The sequence below is a fragment of the Oryctolagus cuniculus genome, chromosome 6 (assembly GCF_964237555.1).
Source record: "Oryctolagus cuniculus chromosome 6, mOryCun1.1, whole genome shotgun sequence".
NCBI classification, from domain to species: domain Eukaryota; kingdom Metazoa; phylum Chordata; class Mammalia; order Lagomorpha; family Leporidae; genus Oryctolagus; species Oryctolagus cuniculus.
Window position 1 is genome coordinate 18287613 of NC_091437.1, and position 16359 is coordinate 18303971.

At 39.7% G+C, this 16359-nt stretch overlaps 1 long non-coding RNA gene across 7 annotated transcripts in view; it reads left to right on the forward strand.

Moving 5' to 3' along the window:
• Window positions 1-16359, forward strand: part of LOC127490500 (uncharacterized) — a 46418-nt gene that overhangs the window by 3270 nt on the left and 26789 nt on the right. The window contains exons 1-3 of one of the 7 annotated variants that reach the window (XR_011389700.1): window positions 2200-2253; window positions 6750-7113; window positions 8826-8971. The exons of 1 other annotated variant lie outside the window; for it this stretch is intronic. This is a non-coding gene — a long non-coding RNA (uncharacterized lncRNA). Of the gene's footprint in view, window positions 1-2161; window positions 2278-4193; window positions 7114-8825; window positions 8972-16359 lie in introns of those variants that run through there. 5 more of the 7 variants (XR_011389701.1, XR_011389699.1, XR_011389702.1 and 2 more) reach the window with 5 other exon arrangements.

Sequence of the window (16359 nt, forward strand, 5' to 3'; positions counted from 1 at the left end):
CAAATAGGTATTTTTTTTTTTTGGACAGGCAGAGTGGACAGTGAGAGAGAGAGAGAGAGAAAGGTCTTCCTTTGCCATTGGTTCACCCTTTAATGGCCGCCGCGGCCAGCGTGCTGCGGCCGGCGCATCGCGCTGATCTGACGCCAGGAGCCAGGTACTTCTCCTGGTCTCCCATGGGGTGCAGGGCCCAAGCGCTTGGGCCATCCTCCACTGCACTCTCAGGCCATAGCAGAGAGCTGGCCTGGAAGAGGGGCAACCGGGACAGAATCCGGCACCCCGACCGGGACTAGAACCCGGTGTGCCGGTGCCGCAAGGTGGAGAATTAGCCTATTGAGCCGCAGTGCCGGCCTACAAATTGTTTTAAAGTCACAGAAAATTGAACAATTGCTGTAAATTTCTGGATTGGTCTCCCCTCTGCCCCCAAAAAAAAGATCTGTGGAAATCCATTTACCTCAATGCCTTCGTGCAGTTAAAGGTTACTTATATTATAAATTATCTTTAACATGCTAAATGTAGACAGTTTCTATGTCACGGCTCTGAACCATCCCATTCAAGAGAAAATATTTGAGTAGAGTCCTCTGTACTCCCAGTATACCAGGCGCCTTATCAAGTGTCCACTTAAGTCAGCATAAGTGTACCTTTTTGTAGGTCTGACTCCAGATAAATTATCAGGCGAGCACATAAATAGCAGAAATACTAGGTACTTTTTCAAGCTATCAATGAAATCCCATTATTATTCTTTTTAATCCTAGCCTTTACTGCAACAAGCATTTTATGCTCGGTGCATACACTTGGTGTAGGATTTAATTTAGAAAGGTAAATTACAGTCTGTATGTATTATTTGAGAAACATTTGGCTTCAATTACTAGGGAACAACTTAATGCAGTAGCTTTTATCTGGAGTATGTACGTTTGGATTTTATGAAGTAATTTTATAGTTTTGATGTAACAAAAAAACAAAGACTTCCTTCAAGTGACATGATTAAAAGGACTCTGTGATCTGCTATTCGTCAGTGCCTGACTGGTGGATTTCTGTTTGTTTTTCATGTTAACAGAACCCTGACACTCTGCTATTGTTTAGTGAGAAGAGCCATTGCTCTTGAGTTCCTTTGCTGTGACGTGGAATTCAAAATCTTTGAGGCCTTGAATGGATGTGAAATGGAAATCAGTGTCACCAAGTGTGTGTTCTCAAAATTAAGATGAATCTAGGAGATCCTCTTTTTTGGCCTCTGCATGTCTTGCTATTTGAGGAGCAAGGTCAACTATAAATAGAAAAACTTAGAAGCTTGTTTGAAGGTGAACAAATGAATACTTCCTAGAGAAATGGTTTAATTTTTTTCATGTGATCACATTCCAGAGATTCATTAAACTGTATTTGTTGGAAAAAACTATGAATTATTTTAAATTTTCACTTTTGCACTAAAGTCCTTAACTTCTTGCCCTGTTTTTTTAATCTGTTGTATAGTTTGACAGCCAATGCAATTTGTTCAGATTTTCTTAACAATTGAGTGCTTTATTAATAATAAAACAAACTTTCAGTTGTGCAACAACTATTTCCACATGTTGTCCACAAAAACTAAAAATCAATCTTACAACAGACTATTACTTTCCAGATTAGGGAAAATTGATGGTTGTGGTTTTTTCTTATCAAGTGTCTCTGGTAGCGTCTCCTTTGTGAGGGTACTTTGGTTTTACTAAGTAAGTAATGGAAAGACAATTCCTGGCTGCCTTTCTGAAGTGCACTATGACCTAACAAAAGGCCACTGTGTCATCTGTCGTTTGTGAGCATAGGATTTCTTTTTTTTTTTTTTTTTTTTTTTTTTTTTTTTTTTTTGACAGGCAGAGTGGACAGTGAGAGAGAGAGACAGAGAGAGAAAGGTCTTCCTTTGCCGTTGGTTCACCCTCCAATGGCCGCCGCTGCAGCCGGCGCACCGCGCTGATCCGATGGCAGGAGCCAGGATCCAGGTGCTTTTCCTGGTCTCCCATGGGGTGCAGGGCCCAAGCACCTGGGCCATCCTCCACTGCACTCCCGGGCCATAGCAGAGAGCTGGCCTGGAAGAGGGGCAACCGGGACAGAATCCGGCGCCCCAACCGGGACTAGAACCCGGTGTGCCGGCGCCGCAAGGTGGAGGATTAGCCTATTGAGCCACAGCGCCGGCCAAGTGAGCATAGGATTTCATCAGTTACTCCCACCGACAAGGGAAAGGAGGGTTGGGACCACAGAAACATTTTCAGAAAAACTTCTCATCCTGAGGTGAGCAGTCTTCAAAAAATCTAGGTAGGGCCATGGAAATGCTGTAAATCTTTGTGTGATTTGTTGTTAAAATAATGCAGATGGTATTTCTGAGATACAGTAATGTGCTTTATTTTTTGCTCTTTCATGAATACGATCTTTCTCTTAGTCAGAGCCATCTGTTGGCTTAAGAGCATTTTTGTTATTGTTGCAATAAAGCAAACACAGAGTCCATGCTCAAATTTTGATTTCCCAAATGACCTCTGAATCATAGCTAAGGAACATTCTTGAAAATTAATCTTTGCTGAGAAAAAAAGAGGAGTTTCTAAACTCATACTGATGCTTTCTAAAAAATATTGCACATATGGGTGTAGGGCTTCTTGATAAATCATTGTATAGTGTAAACACGGGGTATTTCATATGGGATGGTGACTTTTGGAAAGAACCACACAAAAAGGAGCTAGAGAGACTTAGTGAGCATCAAAAACCGTGTTCATGAGCCTGGGCTTGCAACAGAGCCCGGTCCTACAGCTTCCAAACAGCATTCCAGACCTCAGAACATCCGTATTCCTAGTGTGAGACATGGCGGTGTCAGGAAAATCAGTGGCAACGTTTGCAGCTTGGACCCAGCCTAAGGAGGCCGTTGTGGCGTCAAGTTTTAGGGACGGCAGACTCCATCATGAGTACTGGTACTGACAGTCCAGTGGTCAGTTGGATGAGCCACGTATTGATGGAACTGGACTCAGGGTCCTAAGGAATCATTGGTACCATGGAGATCACCAAGGGTCCAGCACAAAGCCCTAGAGATCAACAAGAGAGCACAGCACAAGTCCCACAGTCGTTTTCCCAGTCATCTTGCCACACCTGTTTGCAATAGCCAATCTGAAGTGGAAGGAGATGAAACACAGGCCCTTTGAGAGGAGAGAGGGTCAGCTCAGATGGAGTTGAAAGGGACAATTTAAGTTAAAATCGGTCTTCTGATAAGAATTGCCAGTGAAAATACAGTGGGAAGTCCCCGTGTCAGGAAGTAGTAGTTTAAGTTGGGCTTGTGAAGCCATGAAGAAGGAAACACCAGGCAGAAGGAACAGCCTGCAGGAAGGAGAAAAGAGGAACCGGGTTGTTGGTTTTAACATACCTGAAAGAGAACCAGCATTGGTGAGTTGCGGCAAGCACCAGAGAGCACAATAAAAAACTAGGATGGACAGGTTGTCTCCACGGCTGTGTGGAGGACACAAAAGAGCAAGGGTGGCAAAGGATGCTGTTAGCCCCAGGATGCAGGCAGGTGACAGCCATTGGAACGCCTGAAGAGTAAACACAGAGGACAACCGTGGAATACACGACGGCAGTAAAGTGGACAGTCTCAGGAAGGTCGCGGTAAAGACACAGGGCAACTTTCGACATTAGTGCAGCAAAAGATGGAGATTTTGGATTTTTCTGCAGTTGGGTAGAATCTTGGCATTCATGAATAGCCAGTTGTAATGTACAAAAGTATCGTTTGATCCATGCCCTTCACATAATACGCTGATTGAGCGAATCCAAGGACCATAGATCCTTGAAGTTGGGGCCTTGAGCAAATATGTTAAGGGTTGATACCTATACTCATAAGCCAGAAAAGTGATGTCAGGTCAGAAACTCGGTGAATCAGAACAGGTGAGGGCCAGCGCCGCGGCTCACTAGGCTAATCCTCCGCCTGTGGCGCCAGCAAACAGGGTTCTAGTCTGGGTTGGGGCACCGGAATCTGTCATCCAGCTCTCTGCTGTGGCCAGGGAGGGCAGTGGAGGATGGCCCAAGTGCTTGGGCCCTGCATCCACCCGCATGGGAGACCGGGAGAAGTACCTGGCTCCTGCCTTTGGATCAGTGCGATGCGCTGGCAGCGGCAGCCATTGGAGGGTGAACCAATGGCAAAGGAAGACCTTTCTCTCTGTCTCTCTCTCTCACTGTCCACTCTGCCTGTCAAAAAAACAGGTGAGGATGGGGAGCTTTCAAAACTTGGCCAAGCAAGCAACTTAGACACAGTCCACGGCCAGCACTGGCCCCTTAGAGCCGGCCTTGCATCTACTGCTCTCGTGTGAGATGGAGATGGCCTGGCGTCTTCCTGGAGCAAGAACGGATCTGCTGGACCTCACAGCTGACTCCCGCGCTCCAATGCCTTCTGACCTCCTCTTAACCTGCTGCTTTACAAACTTCTCCTCCACTGTCTGTAGCTGATTAGGATCCATGGCTGCATGAATTTCAACTCTACAGTGTCACATTCAGGAAAATATATCTCCAGAAGCCTTGGACATAGAGACCTGGGCTTCCCTAAAAATCTTCTTTATTGATTCCCCCTCACTGACACAGAAGCTGCTGCAAGCCTTTTGTGTGGCTCTCCCTCAGGCTGATTTAGGCCCTCGCTCTCGAGCTCATGTTGTTAGGCCCTTACCTTTGTGCCCGACAACAAAAAAGATTCCAGAAATGAGCTGGAGACAAAAAATCACTTCTTTGTACACACAAAAGGCAGTGGAAACTCACACAGTAGGGTAACTCTAAACCCATCACTTTTCATCATTTTTCCACAAATATTAAAATGTCTCCTGTATGGAGATTGTCCCACCCAAAAGTAACATCAGTATAGAAATCAGAAAACCTGGACTCCCATTTGTTTCTTAAGATTTAGCACATTTTCAGTCTGTTCCCTGATCAGCAAATTAGGAATACTTGCTGAACTTGAAGAAAGCTTTAAAAAACCACTTTGGAAAACTACTTTGCTAATTTTAGAAATGTAACATTAGGTAAAATTACATGCACTGGGAGAGGAAGAGTACATGTAATGTGTATCCAGCACCCAGCATCAAATCTGGCACAGAGCTGGCCGGTGATAAATATTTATGGGAAGAATGGAGACAATGAAATAAAAATCACAAGCCAATCATGTTATGCCCTCCTAAAAATACCATTAACTCAATTCCAGTCGCTCCAACTAAGTGATTTAAGATAAGAAACCACACTCAAGATATCAGTCTGAAATAGCTGTACATACACACTATGTACACAGACTACATGTATATGTATCTGTGTATACCCATGTACTTTGTACACGTTATTCTTGGAGAAGTTGATATAAGCGAATAGAGGGACAAGCTACCAATAATGCATTTCACTGTTTTTCAAGTGTCATTATCATTAGAGAAGTACTTTAAAGACAAGTCACTGTAATGTTCATTGTGCTGCTTTTGCCTCTGTCGATAGGACAGCAGCCAACAGTTAATGGCAAAGATTCTAATCACCCCCAGGGCCTCGGCATTGCAGGTGTCCCTCTGTAAATTTTGCTTATGTGTAGGAAGGTGTCTGTCTACATAATTTTTTCCCTCTTGTCTTGATGGCATAGTACTCCCACATGGCCTGTCAAAATTAGAGTTCACACATAAGAGTTGATGGTGTTTTAATGAACAAATCATGAAGCTGAACTTCGGTGAAAATAAAGAGACCTTGAAACTGAGAACATCAAAGTCCATTGTGTAAACAAAAGCTGCAGCCCAGGAACTGTGTCTTGGATGGGGAGGTGGCTTTTGATTGAACTGGGAGATGGCAGACATCACAGGAGACAGTATACATTTCTTATCTCTTCTCAATGGCCTGTGCGTTTTGGCTCCTGTGTATCTGCTAAGTGGAAATTCTAATCTTTGAAAGTCCACGTTCTGCCCCCATCTCAGGAAGCTCCCTGTGATCTAAATCCAAGGAGGACTGGAAAGAACTCCAGGCTGTTAGCACATTGATCGTGTGACACCTAGAGCTGCAGCACGGATTGTAGGCTGATTTCCGTCTGAGGATGGAACAGAGGGAGGAATTGAGAGAGGCAAGGAGAGGAATTAATAAAACTGCTTTCTGCTTAGGAAACAAAAAAGTCTTTCAGTCCTTATTAACCACAAAATACTCATGCTTCAATAAATTAAGCAACATTGAGTTCTACTATTTTGGTCCCCTGCCGCCCGCCGGCATCAATTAATCCTAATGAACTCAGAGCCAGTTCTCAGAAACCTTTCTCTGCCTCTCTGAGGGACTGAAAATTGAGGCAGCCTTCCACTTACAGGTGCATATGTAGGTATCATGCTAAATACTTACGGTGAGGGGCTATATACACCTAAGTAGATGCATAGTAACTTAGACACATAGTTAGAATTGTGTATCAAAGATTCTCTTTGATGGCTTCAGATTCAGCCAATATTTGTTTGTAGTGCCAAGTTACGTAATGGTTAGGCACTTTCTACAACACAGCCTTGGTTAACAGAATTCTAGTTAGGAGTTGATGTTGAAGTCCATGCCTTGTGCTAACAGTGGTTTGAAACATGCAAAAATCCAAAACCACAGGGAAATGGGTGCTAGCAGCAGTGTTGATGGTAGCATGGCATTGAAATACTGCTCATTTTCTAATCATAAACTTTGATGTTTATAAATTTTTAAATCATTGCTTGAAAATGGACTGCTTTGGGGTTGTTGGTTTCCTCCTGACTTCTGATGAGTTTTTCACATGTGCTCAGGTTCAATCATTGTATGATAGCATGGGAGGCGAAGCTGTGTGGCTTATGTGAGAGCCCACAGGCAGAAGAAACCTAAGGAAAGCCCTTCTGTTACTCAGCAACAGAACTGAGACCCCACCAGCACCAACAGCGAAGAAATTGACTTTACATGTTGTTGTAAATAACATAGGCAGAGGTATGAGGTATGGCTACTTTCAGATGAGGCTAATCTGGCACTGCCATGATATTTAAGACCTGTTTTTTTTTTTTTCCTCCAACCCCTGAGTTACAAATTCCACAACTCAGCTTCATCTGATGCCTATTTCTGGGAACCTAAGATGACTTCCAGCAGCTCCCTGTGCAATCTGTGCGCATCACCAAAAAGGTAAAAAGCAGCTCTCGTAACGTTCCCAGCAAACTCTTGGCCTGGCTTAGATCACATGCTCAGCCTTAGTCCAGTCACTCTGGCAAGTGATATGAAAGTTGCTGATTGGTTTAGACTGGCTTATGGGCTGGGGGAGCGTCCACCTACCCAGAACCTCTGAGTCGCCAAAGAAGACGTAGGGACTGTTGAGAAGGAGGTAGAAATGAAGGACAAAATGAATACTAGGAAAGTCACAGTAACAAAAAATGGTGCACAAGTATGTGATCTCTGGCCATAATGAATAATATTTAGAGAACTGATTTTTTTAAGTAAAGCCTTGCTTAAATTTTAAAAGAGGGAAGACTATTCTGTCAATTAGGAATGTAGGTAACTCTTTTTACAAAGTTGTATACATTCCTATAGGTGATAATGAAATATTTCAAAGGTGACTATTTGATTTTTGCAAATATATGATACTAAACACAGGAATGGGAGAATAAACGGTGAGGCTGTTGATAAAGATATCACAGCATACATGTACTGCGAGAAAATGTGGATTCTGTTTGCTTTGTGATCAAGTTCAAGCAGAAACCAAGCACTTGTTTGTACAGGGTGAGTTCGCGGACTTTACATTTCTGCATTCAGCTGTTTGCTCTGGTCCACCAGTTCCACTCGTGAATGCTTCCTCTGGAATCAGCAGCTTTCCACTTCAAGACTCACCTCCGTTTCCTAACGATGAAGCTTGCTTACCCAAGGGTTACACCTAGATGGTTGTAGAAACTCTAGGTGGAATTACTGATTTTTGCACGCAGATTATAAACACCATCAACTTTGATAGTCTTTAGATAATATGTTCATCAGAAAACAAAACCTTGCCACAGTCATTGTTACATTAATATTACTTTGATTTCATTTTTAAGGATCTTTCGAGATCGGTTCCCCAAAGGTTCCAGAAAATACACAAACACAGAGAAGATTCTAATGATAGTCACATCTTAATGTTTTGAGCATTTGCATAATAATTAAGATATGCAAAGGAAGTTCAAAAAATTCATGGGAAATGGAATTAAAAGTGCACTTTGGTACAAAAATTTTTGAAATCTTTATGTACCTTTGTATAGTAAGCATTTTCCATGAATTTTTAAAGTGCCCTCATTATTTTGTAGCCCCCACATGTGAGTAGCATTATGCCCAATTAACAGACGGTGAACACTGTTCTTTGAGAACAGTGTGACTTTAGGGACAGCTATCTAATGTTTCTTCTTTATCGCCGCCTCCTGTCTCCTCTCCTCCTTAACACTCCCCTTGCTCTCGCCCCTTCTTCCTCCCCTCTCATTCCCTCCAGTTCCCTTCCCTCCCCTCCCTCCTTCCATCCTTTCCTCCTTCCTCTCTTCTCTAACTTCTCTTTTTCCTCTACTTTTCCTTCTGCCAGATTTTATATTGTGAAAAATTGTAAACACATAGAAAATGGAAAGTATTGCATGAGAAGTGCATGCTTATGACCTGTCAGCATTTTACCATATTTGCTGTGTGCATATCTGTGCATGTATGTAGTCGTAAGCATTCGGAACTGCCAACGACATATTCCATCCCTGTGTGCTTTGTGCATGCTTTCCTAAGGCTGGGACGCTCTCACCCATCCACAACAGCATGATCCACCTAAGAAAACAAGTGATTCCTTAGTGATCTGCGGTAGCCAATCTGTACGCAACTCCTCTCCCTTTTCTCTACAGAAGTTTTAGATCTGGTTTGTTCAAACAAGAATCCCACACATGGCTTGAGAGGAAACCGTGCCCTAAACCACCACACAAAGCTGTCTCGAGGCGTCCTCTGATCCTTAGGAGGAGAACTCACAGGATTGCATTCCTCCCGCATCCCGGTGAGCACAGAGCTGTGCTGCGATAACACAGACGTGGATGTTAATCTCAATTTATGCGGCTGCTACTAGATTAACGACCCTGAGCAAGTTACTTCATCTCTGAAAGCGACTTTTTTTTTCATTTCTACAAATGGAGATTTTAATAGTGACTTCCTTATTTGTTAGGAGTGAGGGTGAAAGCAAATGCCATGGGTTGTGTTTCTGGCACGAGAGCTCAGTATGAGTAGATACAGGGTAGAGGGGCATCCTCTTCCAAGAGCAACTGTGCATGTCTGTGGGAGGAAATGTTAACATCAGCATGTGGGATATTAATCCCCATACATTAGGCAAGAAGATAGTACTACTAGACAGCCATATATATTGTATATATTTTTCCATATCTATGTATATGGAAAACATATACATATATGAAAATATATATGGAAAATAGCCCTTTAAACTCACAACAGGATAGCCCAAATGGATTGAATCATAAAAGGCAGAAAATGATTTCCAAAGGTGCCATACTAGGCCCTTGCTTTGAATTCTGATTGTGAAAGATTTCCTTACTGTAGTCTTTTTGCTCAGTGTGTCCAGAGAGAGGCCAACCTCAGTGAGAACTGAACAAAACATCTTGATGGGCATTTCACTGAACAATGCCTTTTTTTTCCAGTATCCTATTCATAAATGAGGAGTGGCATTTTTTTAACCTATAGAAAAATGATGCAATAAATGGATCAGGACAGCAAGCAGAAGAAAAGCTGTTCAAAATGAAGAGGTAGGAACTCAGGCAGAGTAGGGTTTCATTTTTCCCCTCCTGTACTACTCAATATTTCCAACAGTGGTATTCATTTCATCTTCAAAGACAATGTAACACTATGTTACACAGTAAAGTATGAGCAGTAAACCTATGAGAATCCCATGAATATCCTGAAAACATTTAAAACACATTCATTCGCCAGGGAAAATATAATTATTTTGCTGGCAGGCAGGAAACAGTTTATTAAAAACCCATTGCAATTAGAATTTTAGGCAACCACAAAATAAAAGCTTATCTAATTCTAAAATCCAATTGTAATTGATTTTTCAGCCTGGTCACAGATTCCAAAGTCAGTGACTACACTGATGGAAACAAAGTGCATTATTTTAGTCAAATAGAATCTGTCTAAATATATTGGCTATATGAAACATCGCTGGATGCTGTAATTTTATAAAACTCTTAAACTTACAAATGATACAGAATATGATAAGCTACCAAATATTTAAAACGAGATGCTAGTATACATGAAACTATTAAAGTGTCAAACACGCCTGCTTTCACATGAGTGTCGTTCAAATACTGCAGTTGCTTACTTCTGAGACCCCAATATATCAGACTTGTTACATCTGGCCTTGTCATGGACACGTTCAAGCTGTCTGCCCAGACTATTGGCCAGCACTCCGAAGTTCTGACTCTCCGACAAACTGTGCCTGCCAAGAGGAGGATTTCACAATAGTGTCAGACACCTTCTTCTACTTTGTGAAGTAAAGAAAGACGTCCAGTTATCATTGGTGACGCAGCAGTGCTGAACACTGCAAAGGGGACTGGGTGGGTGTGGCTTTACTACATTTGTAACTTACTTTGGAGGTCTGCACTTCCAGGACTTGGCTATTCAGAGCCTGTTGTATTTTTATTTATTTATTTTTTCCATTTTTGAAAAGGCTGTACATTGTTAACAAATGTTACAGCTGCATTTTAGGGAATTATTTTCTGGTTTTTCTTTCTGAGCACGCTGCTTGTAATGTTTGGGCAGATTTCACCAATCTTATTGTTATTCTCTATGTTTTTGCATAAAATTAGCCCAATTCATTCTAATATAGCACTAATATAAATTAAGTAGTTAGGAATAAACTGCTACTCAATAAAACATAAAGAGTACCACAAAAACCTTGAAGATGTTTTTATTTTTAAAAATCTGACAGATTTACAGGGAGTGATAATAACTACAGAAAAAAGAAACTGTAAAAGGGAAAAATAAAACAGAAAATTATTAGGTAGCCTCAAATCAAATATACATATAGCTATATGTAAGGCCTTTGGAATTAAAAACGAACATGTGGGAGGAACTCCACTGATCACAAAGGGAATTTATGAATCTGAAGATAGCATTGAGGAATTCACTGAAAACATAGACGGATCTCAAGAGATACAAGGAGGGAAAAAACTGCAAGACCTACAACCTTGAACACTAGATTGAAAACCCCCCAAAGTGTTCTGTCATAGTAGTTTTAGAAGTAAAGAATAGGCAGAGAGACAGGAAATGGATTTAGACACTGAAACCATTACCAAAAAACAGGATCATCTTGGCATGACTGTGGAGTGGGAGAGAATATCTAATGGAATTAAAATCCAAAACTAATAATAAACCGTTAAATGAGGTTTTAAAATATTTTTCTAATTTTGGCAGTGTTCTCTATAATTAACATGAGTTGTCAAAAATTGAGCTTGTTTTTATTTTTACTCTTTGAGAGCTATTACCTCTATATTTTTATAGGAAATTTTGATGAGTTTTAATGAAACTTTAACATCATGGATTGTTTTACTTCTTATACTGTGAAAAAAGTTAGCATTTTTTGTGTTCCATAATTTAAAAATTTTAATTACACTCTTGACAGATGAAATTCTACATACTTGCTTGAAATAAACATGCATCGTGGAAAGGCTAGAGTAGCCAATTATGGGAGGGCAAGTATCTCTTGGACATACTCATTTCTTTTGGATATTAAAGTACACACAGTCATGGCAATGATAGTTCCAATTTTTAGCCTTCAAAGAACCTCTGTGCTATTTTCCACAATGGTTGCATAAATTTACATTCACACTAACATTCTTACCAACTTTCCTCTACATTCTCACCAAATGTTTTCTGTCTCATCTTTTGTAGTAGATCCTGAGAGGACAGATGACATTTCATTGTGGTTTTGATTGGTGATGCTGAGTATCTTTCACATGCCTATTGGAAATTTCCTTCTCTTTTTTTTTTTCAGAAATGTCTATTTGGGTTCTTTGCCCATTATTTTTCAAGAAATATTTTATGCTGACATATGTAATAGCACACATTTCTGGGTTACAGTGTGATAATGGGTTACAGTGTGGTAATAGTATGTATTATCTAATGGTCAAATTAGGGTAAATAGCATCTTTATATTGGGAATCTTTGCAGTCCTTGTCTTTGTTTTTTTGCAAGAACTACTCTTTAATATAAACCACGATCGCCTTACAGTGCTGTAGAACTCTGCAGCATATTTATCCTATGTAATTTGTATTCTGGTTCCCGTTATCCACCTTGCCTCTGTCCTCACTTCCCCTGTAGGCTTCCCAACCTGTAGTGTCCACTCTACTTCCCATTTTTAGGAACTCAACTAGTTTTGCTTCAGCAGATGAATGACAATATAAAGCATTTGTCTTGGTGTGCCTGGCTTATTTCATTTAAAATAATGTCCTCCATTATGTTATGCTTTATGGGTGGCTATTTCATTGTGTATACACAATGCACATCCTTTCTTTAGCCATTCCACCATCAGTGGGCCTCTAGGTTAATTTAGTATCTTGGCTACTTACTGTGAATAGTGCTGCAATCAACATGACAGTGCAACTGTCTCTTTGATACAGTGGTTTAATTTCCATTGTACATATGTGGACCCAGTAGTACATAGGTAGATCATACATGTTACTTCCTTTATTAGAGTTCCTTCTTAGATGTATGATTTACAAATATTTTTCTCCTATTCTGTGGGTTGTTTTTTCACCTAGTTCATTACATTGCAGAAAGTTTTTAGTTTGAGATGATCCCATTGGTCTATTTTTGCTTCGTGGTTTTAGGTTTGTATTTAAAAAACTGGTGCCCAGACCAATGTCCTGGTGCTTTCCTTCAGTGTGTTCCTCTCCTCACTTCAGATCTTAAATTTAATATTCATTCCATTTTGAGATGATTTTTAACAGGTGTTAAATAAGGTTCTAGTTTCATTCTTTTTTTTTTTTTTTTTTTTTTTTTTTTGACAGGCAGAGTGGACAGTGAGAGAGAGAGACAGAGAGAGAAAGGTCTTCCTTTGCCGCTGGTTCACCCTCCAATGGCCGCCGCTGCAGCCGGCGCACCGCGCTGATCCTGGCAGGAGCCAGGAGCCAGGTGCTTTTCCTGGTCTCCCATGGGGTGCAGGGCCCAAGCACCTGGGCCATCCTCCACTGCACTCCCTGGCCATAGCAGAGAGCTGGCCTGGAAGAGGGGCAACCGGGACAGAATCCGGCGCCCCAACCGGGACTAGAACCCGGTGTGCCGGCGCCGCAAGGTGGAGGATTAGCCTATTGAGCCACGGCGCCGGCTGGTTCTAGTTTCATTCTGCACGTGTATATGCAGTTTTACCACAACTGTTTATTAAAGAGACTTCTTTGTGTGTTCTTGGAAACTTGGTAAAAAATTACTTGGTTGTAAATGTGTAGATTTATTTCTTTATTCTGTTCGACTGGTATATGTGTTTGTTTTTATGCAAGTGCTAGCATTTGGAATCTACTTTGAATCCACACCAATTTTATGACTGTTTTCTCTGAGAAGAATGTCACTTTTGTTTTGACAAGTCTTGTGCTGGATCTGTAGGTCACATTGGATAGTGTGAGTATATTAATATTCTTCGGATCAATGAATATAGGATATCTATTTATATCATTAATTTCTTTTTTTTTAAATGATCTGGTTCTTTTTTTTCCTGTGGGGTTTACAGGTAATATTTGAACTGTTCTTGTAGGGTGCAATGTAGTGTTCATTCTTTGATAAGTGTTTTTATAGTTTTCATTACAGACCTATTATTTATTGAATTTTATTCCTAAGTATTTTTGTAGCTAATGTAAATGGGTACCATTTGCTTGATTGATTTTTGAGATAGTTAATTGTTAGTGCATAGAAAGAAATACTGCTGATCTGTGTGTGTAATTGCATATTATGTAACTTTGGTGAATTTGTTTCTTGGTTCTAGGACGTTTTTGGTGAAGTCTTTAGGTTCTTCTCTATATTAAATCATTTATTCTACATATAGGGTCAATGTAACAACTTCCTTTCCAGTTTGGATGCTTTTTGTTTACTTGCCTTGTCTAACTTCTCTGGCTAGGATTTCTAATTATGTAAGGAGAAGTGACAAGAGTGGGCACCTTTGTCTTAGAGGAAAAGCTTTCAACTTTTCACTACCATGTATGCAGGAACTGTGAGTTTGTCACATGGACATTAGATTGAAGTGTGTTTCTTCTATACCCACTTTAGTGAGGGTTTCTTTTTATCCTGAAAAGAAATTGAATTTTATCAGATTGTTTCCATAACCTGTGAAATGATTATTTTCCTTGATTATTTCAAAATGGTGTATCACATTTATAGATGCCTGCCTATTGACCCATTCTTGCATCCCTAGGATGAAGTCTATTTTATTATGGGAAATGATCTTTTTAGTATGTTTTCAAGTTTGGATTGCTAATTTCCTGTTGAATTTTTGCATCTATGTTCATTGGAGATGCTGTACTGTAGTTTCATTCCTCCCTTTCCCTTTCTTAGTTTTGTAGTGACCTTGTCTGGCCTTGGTGTCAGACTAGTGCTGGCCTCATAAAATGAGTTTGGACGTATGTGCTCATCTTGAACTTTTTGGAAGAATTTTAGGACTTTGATTAGTGCTTTACGTGACAGAATTCAGAATTGAGGCCATCAAGTTATTGGCTTTTGTTTGGTGGCAGGTTTTTTGTTGGTGATTCACTCTGTTCATTATGGGTCTGTTAAGGTTTTCTATCTCTTTGTTTTTAAAGTTGTGATAAGTTCTAAGTGTCTAGGAATTTATCATTTCGTCTAAGTTATGCAATTTGTTGGTGTGTAATTGCTCAGACTAATCTCATGGTATTCTGCGGTTCTGTTGCATCAGTTGAAGGTTTGGAAAATTTCCTATTTCTTTAAGCTATTTTTTACCCATTTATCTTTCTTTTCTCCCTCTTGAATGCCAGTAATTTGTGAAAAAAAAAAAAGGCCCATTTGATGCTATCCCTTAAGTCCCACCCTATTTCTTCATCCTTTTTTATTGTTTTGTTTGGGGCATATGTTCTAATAGCTTGCCTTTCATAACTTCTGTTGTTGGTGCTCTCTCCAGCATTTTTCATGTCTAAAATTTTTATTATTTCAATTACTTAAATTTCTCATTCAGTTGATTGTCTTCCTCAATTGAATAACTTCCTTCATTTTCTGATGCTTTGCTGAGCTTCCTTAAAGCAGTTATATAATTGGAATTTTTCAGCATAAATGAACATGAGGATCGTATGATCACTGTATTTATGGGTTGTACTTATGTTGCACCTGTTTGGAAGAATTTAACTGTTCTAAAGTTTTCTTAATAGACATTGATCTTTGTGCATTGAATATATTTGATAAATACATTATTTGGGACATTTCTTTGGATATGATATTTTGTATCTTTCAAGGAATTTTCTCATTTTGTCAGATTTATTTCACAATTTTCCATTATTTCAGTTTTCTGTAATTATTCGTTTATACCTACAGAATACATGATGATGTTCTTCTCATTGTTGACATAATTTGGTCTCATCTTTTTGTCTTGACTACTGTAAGGAAGACTTAGCAAGATTTTTAATTTCAGAAATTTATAATATTTTTCTAAGCCGTGGCTTAGCTGCATGCCAAAACACATATATAGTTCACCTAGCTAAAATTTTATAATCTTAATTTTCAGCAATGTTATGTAGAAATATATTAATTTCTTTGTGTGACTGTGTTCATTTTTAGTGTATCTTTGTAACTGATCTATCTCCTAACTTTATTGAAAGTTGAAAAATGGAACATAATTATATCTAATGGGCTTTCTGGGTGTACTTTGGTATATATTCTCATTGTGGGTGTGTTGTTCTATTGTGATCCCTAAGAATGAGTTGGCTGATCATGTTGTTTGTCTCTTATGGTCATCTCTTTATTATTATGAAAGTTTTGTATAGAAATTCAAGGTATGAGTCTGGAATCAACATGATTCTTTTCATTTCTGTTGGGTTTTGCCCCATATATTGTGTATCTCTTAAGAAACACATCCCTTTGGGATCCTTATTTCTTCTTAACTATATGCCATTTTCAAATGTCCTTTTCTGTTTCTGGAAACACTCTAAAATCTAAAATCGCAAGCTTTCATTTTAGTATTTATATGGTATATATTATAATACAAACATGAGATTCTGGTGTGATTTATTAGAAAACAAACATGTTTTAGAACCAAATTACATAAGGCCAAGAACAAAGTTTGTATAAATCACTAGTTTACAGCCTGGTGTTGTGGCACAGTGGGTTAATGATCTGCCTGCGAAGTGGCATTCCCATGCGGGTGACAGTTCATATCCTGGCTGC